Raw genomic sequence first — 9812 nt, 5'->3', positions numbered from 1 at the left:
CCATCTCTACACTTAATGCGGATGAACTCCTCTTTCTCTCCTTTGTATAGTCCGGCCAGTATTTTGGCCAAAGCAGCGGGGGTATCCAGACCTTTCCGACCGCAATGGGTGGCGTCATCTTCTCTGTTATAGTGCCACATGGGACGCCCTCTGTATTGAAGTGGTTGGACTTCTCGTACTATGGATGTCGCCATAACCTCGACTATTGACAATCCGGACCGGGCGAGCGTCTTTATCTTGCCCATCAATTGACGGACTTCCGTGCTATATTCCTCCCTGAGGCTCCAAGGGCGCCAGCTGTAGTGTTTCTTCAATGGAGCACTTGAAAACTCGGGAAGACCCATTCAGACTAGGTTGGGAAGGGAGACGTCCTCAATATAGAACCATTTGGAAGGCCACTCTTCTCATGCCTTCTTCGGCGTGCCTGGCAGGTATCCGGTCCTGACGATGCGCCATACCTCGGCGCCACCCACTTGAATATTGATCCCTCTTGATTACGAGGGATGAGGCAGAATAGCTTCTTCCATAAATCAAAATGGGCCTCACAACCCAGGAATAGCTCACAAAGAGCAACGTAACCCGCAATGTGCAGGATGGAGGCAGGAGTGAAATTGTGCAGTTGGAGGCCATGATACTCCAGAAGCCCTCGGTGGAACGTATGGATTGGAAATCCGATGCCTCTCAATAAGTAGGGAACCAAGCATACTCGTTACCCATAGATAGGTTGGGGAAATTCTCCGCCTGCTCCCCCCCCCCCATCGAAGGAAGCCAATCCGGCTCGCACGGGGACTAGATCTGCGGGGGGAAGAAATTCCTGTGTCTGCAGCTTCACTAGCTGATTGTGGGATATAGAACACTTTTCCCAATCGCCTTTTTTGGGGCCGTGAGGGTGGGAGGAAGAGCTAGGAGCACTAGCCATGTTGGGGTGGTTTCTGCTGGCAAGCTCTGAGGATTCCGCGCTTGGTGTGGGCTGGATCTGAAGATCCCCATCTCTTTAAATAGACAACTTTCTTACATGGTCAGGGTGGTTTGTGCAAAAATGCCCCAACCTCTCGTATTCGCTCAACACGTGGGAGCTGAAATCATGAAGGTGCAGAAGCCGATGAGCGCGACATTAAATGACAAGCCGGATACTGCTCTTTAAGTCAGGTACTTTGAAGTAATCGGAGAAGGAACCCACCTTGCAATGCCGAAGACAATCTGCACGCCGGACACCTCGTCATTGAAGCCTGGTTCGGGGGCTACTGAGGGAGTCCTGGATTAAGGGGTCCTCGGACGGCCGGACTATTAACATGGGTCGGACTGTTGGGCTATGAAGATACAAGACAGAAGACTTCTTCCCGTGTCCGGATGGGACACTCCTTTGCGTGGATGGCAAGCTTGGTGATTCAGATATGTAGATTCATTTCTCTGTAACCGACTTTGTATAACCCTAGTCCCCTCCGGTGTCTATATAAACCGGAGGGTTTAGTCCGTAGAGGCAATCATAATCACATAGACTAGACTTCTAGGGTTTTAGCCATTACGATCTCGTGGTAGATCAACTCTTGTAATACTCATATTCATCAAGATCAATCAAGCAGGAAGTAGGGTATTACCTCCATGGAGAGGGCCCGAACCTGGGTAAACATTGTGTCCCGCGCCTCCTGTTACCATTAGCCTTAGACGCATAGTTCTGGACCCCCTACCCGAGATCCACTGGTTTTGACGCCGACATTGCCCCCGGCCACCCTCTTCAATGCGTACTATATATATATATACTCCTACCGTATGTATAACAAAAACCAAAAAATGACCATTCTTGTTGGTCAAATTAACCACTCTCGTCGCATGTCATAGTGCTGGACGGCGACCTCGCGGGCCCACGTGAGTGAGTGTCCTAGGACCACCACGTGCATGTAGGAGGAAATTGATGCGGTAGTGAAGAACTTACCCACAGACAAATCACCAGGTCCTGATGGATTTAATAATGAGTTTCTTAAAGCATGCTGGGATATAATCAAAGAGGATGTTACTGCTCTTATTATGGCCTTTCATGTTGGTAATGTTAACCTTGAGAGCATAAACACTTCATTTATCACTCTCATCCCAAAAAAGGAAGTGCCAGTATCTCCTAATGATTGTAGACCAATTTCATTGCTTAATGGAGTGCTCAGATTTATTAGAAAACTACTGGCAAATAGGCTTCAAAAAGTGATCCTCAAGATGGTGCGCATTAATCAGTATGGATTTCTAAAGGGCAGAGTGATACAGGATTGTCTTGGTTGGGCTTATGAATATATTCACCAGTGTCATAGATCAAAAGAAGAAATGTTAGTAATCAAACTGGATTTTGAAATGGATTTTTACACTACTGAACACCAAGCTATATTTGACATTCTCAAAGCAAAGGGATTTGGAGAAAAGTGGATATCTTGGATGCAACTACTATTCACATCTGCTTCATCAGCTATGATGTTAAATGGAGTCCCTGGGAAAATATTCTACTGCAGAAGAGGAGTCGGGCCAGGGGACCCTCTATGACCTTTAATTTTTGTTCTTGCAGCTGATCTGCTTCAGTCAATTCTAAACAAAGCTATGAGAAGACATATTATCACTCCACCTCTTCAGGTTAACTCTTGCCCTGACTTCCTATGCAGATGATACATTGATTCTTATGCAAGCTAATGCTAGACAGCTAATATGCCTCAAAGCTCTATTAAACACCTTTGCATCAGCTACTGGATTAAAGGTAAACTATGGGAAATCAATCATGGTGCCCATAAATATTGAAGAAGACAGAGTTAGCATTTTCACAAACACTCTGCAGTGTGCTAGGGGACAATTTCCTTTTACCTATTTGGGACTTCCATTGGGGATTTATAAACCAACTGTGGAGCGGTGTTTGCCTCTGGTCAATAGAATTGCTAAGAGAATTTCTGGGATCTCTACTTTTATGACTCAAGCAGGGAAGGTGCTGCTCGTTAAATCTGTACTGCATCCTTAGCAGTCTACTTCATGTGTTGTTTGGACATCCCCGTCACTATTAAACACTAGATCATTAAGTATCACTGCCTTTATAGAAGTCCTGACATGGAAGATCGAAGACCAGCACTGGTGGCCTGGAATATAGCTTTGCAGACCCAAAAATCATGGTGGTTTGGGAGTCATGGATATGTTTACACAAAACAAGACTCTGCTCATGAAAAACCTCCACAAATTCTTTAATAGACATGATATTCCTTGGGTGAATCTCATTTGGGAAACTTATTACAGCAATGACAACTCCCAGGAGATCAAAAAGTGGGTTCTTTCTGGTGGAAATCAAACCTGGCCCTTATTGATCATTTTAAAGCTATAGACAGGTGCAATGTGGATGATGGCAGAAGTGCTTTGTTCTGGGATGATATGTGGCACCAATTTGTTCTCAAGCACAAATTCGATCACTTTTTTACTCCTTTGCTAGAGATCCACTCACAAGTGTCCAACAAGTGATAAACACTAAATATCTTCAAGATCTTTTCCACCTGCCACTGACTACACAAGCATATGAGTTCTTAGAAATGGAAGACATCTGCATCTCTTTAAGGCAATCTGATTACTTGGATGCAATGGATACATGGAGTTACATATCGGGAAATGAATTTTTTTCCTCCATTAAAGCATATAATGTTCTGATTGGTCACAAGCACACTCCACCACATTTCACCTGGATTTGGAAAAGCTCTTGTCAACCCAAGCACAAATTATTTTTCTAGATTCTACTACATGATAGAGTAAATATAAGGAACCTTTTAAGAAGAAAAAACTTTAAATTGGAAGCTTATAATTGTGCAGTGAGGGATTGCCAGCAAGAAGAAACATTGCATCACCTCTTTTGGGGGTGTCCTTTTGCTATCAGATGTTGGGATTTTATCTGCCCAACCAGAACCCCAAATTTATCAGTACTGGAAGCGTATCAAGACCTTAAAGACAAGCACAAGTACCCTTTTTTCAAGGAGATCATCATATTGGGATCATGGGCCATATGGATATCCATAAACAACAAAACCTTTGAGAATATCACAACATCATTTCAAGGCTAGAAATTCATATACACAGAGGAACTCAAACTTCTCAAATACAAGATGAAGAAGAAATTTGAAATGCAATTCTCTGCTTGGTTGGAGACCTTTTTGTAATTAGGCTACTTTCAGTTATTTACTAGGTTTTTTAGCTCTTTTTAGCCATTTTTCAGTTTCTTTTCTTTCTTTCTTTTTTCTTCTTTTTTGGGCTTATCTCAAGCCCTTCCGACACTATCTTTGTTTCTGCCTTTTATTAATAAAAGTTGTAGTGGGGTTTTTACCCTACTGTTTATAGTAAAAAAAGTTGCATGTCAAACTTTTTCTGCATCGAACATGCGACCAAAGGAGTTTTGTTGAAAAATGAAAAAAAATAGATAACATCTATCCATTTTTTATACATTGATTGATTTCCCAGGGATTTAAATGTGCAAAAATCAAATTTGATCTACATGAGACCCGTGATAGTGCACGAAAATGGATTGCAAAATCATATGTGTATTTGTCCCTGGGTGCATGTTTAGTCCCCATGCAAGAAATTTCTAACATCTAGAATATTGATTTTAAAATCCAATAAATCTAAAACTAAGTTGAAATTATCGAAACTTATCATGGTGTCATATGGACACCAATAGACTGTGATATTAGTTTTTCATATTTGAGACATGTTTTGATACAATCTTCTTACATACAGGAAATTATAAAAAATTATCAACCAATATCGCAAACGAACTCTTTATTTGAACCAGGTGCTTTAGACCAACAAAATGTAAGTGCAGTGCTTCGGCTAAGCAATAAAGTGGAAGAATTAATCATCAACAAGGAAAAATCAATATAATATGTGTCACACAGGCATCATGTGTGTTGTATGATACATTTCCAACGTATCTATAATTTTTAATTGTTCCATGCTATTATATTATCCATCTAGGATGTTTTATATGCATTTATATGCTATTTAATATGATTTTTGGGACTAACCTATCAAACTATAGCCCAGTGCCAGTTTCTGTTTTTCCTTGTTTTTGAGTTTTGCAGAAAAGGAATATCAAACGGAGTCCAAACGAGATGAAAATTTAAGGTGAATTTTTATGGACCAGAAGAAGGCCCCGAAGCAAAAGAGTTGGGCCAGAAGAGTCCCGAGCCAACCACGAGGGTGCAGGGCGCGCCCTACCCCCGAGAGGGTGCTCCATGATACGTCTCCAACGTATCTAATTTTCCTAACGCTTTCCCTCTTGTTTTGGACTCTAATTTGCATGATTTGAATGAAACTAACCCTGGACTGACGTTGTTTTTAGCAGAACTACCATGGTGTTATTTTTGTGCAGAAATAAAAGTTTTCGGAATAAACAAAACTTTGCGAGAATTTTTTATATCAAATAAGAGAATTTCTGGAGCCAGGAGGGACCTGAGGGGGGCACCTGGGTGGGCACAACCCACCAGGGTCCGCCTGGGGGGCTAGCACGCCCTGGTGGGTGCTGCCCACCTGGTGGCCCCGCTGACCCTCAAACTGACACTATAAAATCCCATATTTCCAGAAAAAAATCAGGGAGAAAGAATTATTGCGTTTCAAGAGATGGAGCCACCGCCGTCTCCTGTTCTTCATCGGGAGGCCAGATCTGGAGTCCGTTTGGGGCTCCGGGGAGGGGGATCTTCGATCTTCGTCATCACCAACACATCTCCATCGCCAATTCCATGATGCCCCCCACCGGGAGTGAGTAATTCCTTCGTAGGCTCGCTAGTCGATGAGGAGTTGGATGAGATTCATCATGTAATTGAGTTAGTTTTGTTAGGGCCTGATCCCTAGTATCCACTATGTTCTGAGATTGATGTTGTTATGACTTTGCCATGCTTAATGTTTGTCACTTTGGCCCCGGGTGCGATGATTTCAGATCTGAACTGTTTATGTTATCACCATTATATCCATGGTCTAGATCTGATCTTGCAAGTTATAGTCACCTACTATGTGTTATGATCCGGCAACCCCGGAGTGCCAATAGTCGGGACCACTCCCGGTGATGACCGTAGTTTGAGGAGTTCATGTATTCACCATGTGTTAGTGCTTTGTTCCGGTTCTCTATTAAAAGGAGGCCTTAATATCCCTTAGTTTCCAATAGGACCCTGCTGCCACGTGAGGGTAGGACAAAAGATGTCATGCAAGTTCTTTCCATAAGCATGTATGACTATTTACAGAATACATGCATACATTATATTTATGAACTGGAGCTAGTGCCGTGTCACGCTAGGTTATAACTGTCTCATGATGAATATCATCCAACGAGTCACCGATCCAATGCATATGATTTTATCTTATATTGATCTTGCTAAGTTACTACTATTGCTACTGCTATCGTTGCTGCTAGAATATCACTGCTATCACTATTACCGTTACCGTTACTACTGCTGCTATCATAAAAACTATCATACAATTGTGCTACTAATCACTTTGCTATAGATAATTAATCTCCAGGTGTGATTTAATTGACAACTCAACTGCTAATACCTTCAAATATTCTTTGGCCCCCCTTGTGTTGAATCTATAAATTTGGGTTGAATACTCTGCCCTCGAAAAATGTTGCGATCCCCTATACTTGTGGGTTATCAAGACCTTTTTCTGGCGCCATTGCCGGGGAGCATAGCTATATTTGTTGAGTCACTTGGGATTATTATCATACTATCACTATGAAGAATCTGAAGCATGCTAAGACTATGATTTTTCCCTCAAAGATGAGGGGAGGTAAGGAACTGCCATCCAGTTCTGCTTTAGATTCACCTTCTGTTACAAGTAAACTTGCAACACCACAACATGCTATTTTTGATATGTCACGAGTTATTGATGATGCTACTTCTGCTATGAATGCTACTCATGATGATGCTAGTACCTTGCTTGATGATGTGCCACTAGGTGAATTTCTTGATGAACAAATTGCTAGAGTAAGACAACATGATATTGTTGAATCTGATGATGAACTTGAAACTGAAAATCTTGAAACACCTACTAGAACTAGTCCTCCTAGATATGAATTGCCAAAGGTACCAGAAGGTTATACTATGAGTGAGGAGGCAACAAGAGATATTCTTGCTTGTAAGGATAGAGATGATCTAGAGACATTATTATGCAAGTATAAAGAAAGATCTCTGAATGCTAAAATGAAATGTGATCCTGAGTTTGCTACTTCACATATTGTTATTGCTGATAAGGATTATGAATTCTCTGTCGACCCAGAGTTAATCACTTTGGTTGAATCTGATCCTTTCCATGGTTATGACACTGAAACTATTGTGGCACATCTTACTAAGTTGAATGATATAGCTACCCTTTTTGCTCATGATGAGAAGATTCATTATTACTATATTTTAAAGTTATTTCCGTCCTCACTAAAGGGTGATGCTAAAGCTTGGTACAATACTCTTGCTCCTGGTTGTGTGAGTAGCCCCCAGGATATGATCTATTACTTCTCTGAAAAATATTTCCCTGCTCATAAGAAACAAGCTGCCTTGCAGGAAATATTTAACTTTGTGCAAATTGAAGAAGAGAGAGTCCCACAAGCTTGGGGAGGCTTCTCCAATTGCTTAATGCTTTGCCTGATCATCCTCTTAAGAAAAATGAAATACTTGATATCTTCTATAATGGACTAACCGATGCTTCTAGGGACTTCCTAGATAGTTGTGTTGGTTGTGTTTTCAGGGAACAGACTATTGGGCAAGCTGAGGAATTATTGAATAACATATTGAAAAATCATGATGATTGGACTCCTCCTGAAACACCTATTACAACTACTCCGAAGAAGAGGGGTATCTTATATCTCAGTCCTGAAGATATGCAAGAGGCAAAGAAATCTATGAAGGAAAAAGGTATTAAGGCCGAGGATGTTAAAAAATTACCACCTATCGAAGAAATACATGGGCTTGAAGCACCACCAACCCCAAGGTGGTAGAGGTAAGATCTTTAATAAAATTCAATGATAGTGATGATCCTCATAATAAACATCCTAGTCAATGCCTTTATGAGTTTGATAATTACATTAGAAAGCAAGATCACTTCAATGCAAATGTTATGAAACAATTGAAATACAACTATGATATAATTGCTCGCTTAAGTGACTTGTTATTTAGAATCTCAAATGATGTTAGAGGTGTAGGAAAATATGCCTCTATGGTTCAAAATCAATTAGAACAAGTTGCTAAATCTCAAAGAGAGTTACTTGATGAAATGAACAATAATATAAGTGATTTTGCTGTTAGAGTAGCAACTAGAGGAGGTAAAATGACTCAGGAACCACTTTATCTTGAGGGACATCCAAAGAGAATTGAACAAGATTCTCAAAGGAACAACAGCACTACACCTAGTTCCTCTAAAAAAACAAGAAAAATGATAAGACTTTGCCTGCCTCTAGTGAACCTGAAATAGAAAAACCTCCTGACAATGATAATGAAGTTTCTATCTCTGATGTTGAAACTCAATCTGGTAATGAACACTCACCTTCTGATAATAAAAATGATAATGATGAGGTTCATGAAAACACTCAACCTAATGATAAAGAACCAGATAATGATGTTGAGATAGAACCAGCCGTTGATCTTGATAACCCACAACCTAAGAATAAAACATATGACAAAAGAGACTTTGCTGCTAGAAAACATGGGAAGTAAAGAGAACCATGGGTTCAAAAGCCTATGCCCTTTCCACCTAAGTCAACTAAAAAGAAAGATGATGAAGAATTTTAACACTTTGCTGAAATGATTAGGCCAGTCTTTTTGCGTACTCGCTTGATTGATATCTTGAAAATGCCTCCTTATGCAAAGTATATGAAAGACATCATCACTAATAAGTGAAAAATACCGGAAGCTGAAATCTCCACTATGTTTTCTAATTACACTTTCAGAGATGGCGTACCTAAAAAACTGGGAGATCCGGGAATACCAACTATACCTTGCTCCATTAAAAGAAACTATGTGAAAACTGCTTTGTGTGATTTGGGAGCTGGTGTTAGTGTTATGCCTTTCTCTTTATATAAACAACTTGATTTGAATAAACTCGCACCTACTGAAATATCCTTGCAAATGGCTGACAAATCAACTGCCATACCTATCAGTATTTGTGAGGATGTGCATGTTGTTGTTGCTAATGTTACTATTTTGACTGACTTTGTTATACTTGAGATGCCCGAGGATGAAAATATGTCGATTATCCTTGGTAGACCCTTCTTGAATACCGCATGGGCTGTTATTGATTGCAATAAAAGCAAGGTCACTTTTAATATCAATGGTAATGAGCATATGGTGCACTTTCCAAAGAAACAATTCCAAGTGAATGGTATTAATGTTATTGAAAAATCTTCGACAATCACTATTGGAAGTTTTCAACTACCTCTACGTACTATCAAAAAGAAATATGAAATGCTCATTGTTGGGGACATTCATATCCCCATTGGGGTAACTTAGTGATTTACAAAAGTTCTTCGGTTTCATGCCAATCAAAAGTGGTTGTTAATAAGACTTGATCAACCTTATTAATGGATCATTTTTGAGAGGTATGAAGTTGATGAATTTAGTAAGCACTACCTTCTGTCCTTACCTTTTTGTTTTCTGTTTCTATTAGTTAAATAAAATAAAATGCCATGCTTTCTCTGTTTTCTGAGTTTTCCGTGCAATAAAAAATGACCCAAAAATAAAAGTTCTCAGAATGCTCTGAAAATCTGATACAATTTTTTTCTAAATATTTATGAATTTCTGGTGCAAATAATATCAGATGGAGGTGCACCAGGTGGG

Source organism: Triticum dicoccoides, chromosome 7B (assembly GCF_002162155.2).
Source record: "Triticum dicoccoides isolate Atlit2015 ecotype Zavitan chromosome 7B, WEW_v2.0, whole genome shotgun sequence".
NCBI classification, from domain to species: Eukaryota; Viridiplantae; Streptophyta; class Magnoliopsida; order Poales; family Poaceae; genus Triticum; species Triticum dicoccoides.
This window is presented reverse-complemented; position numbering follows the sequence as displayed.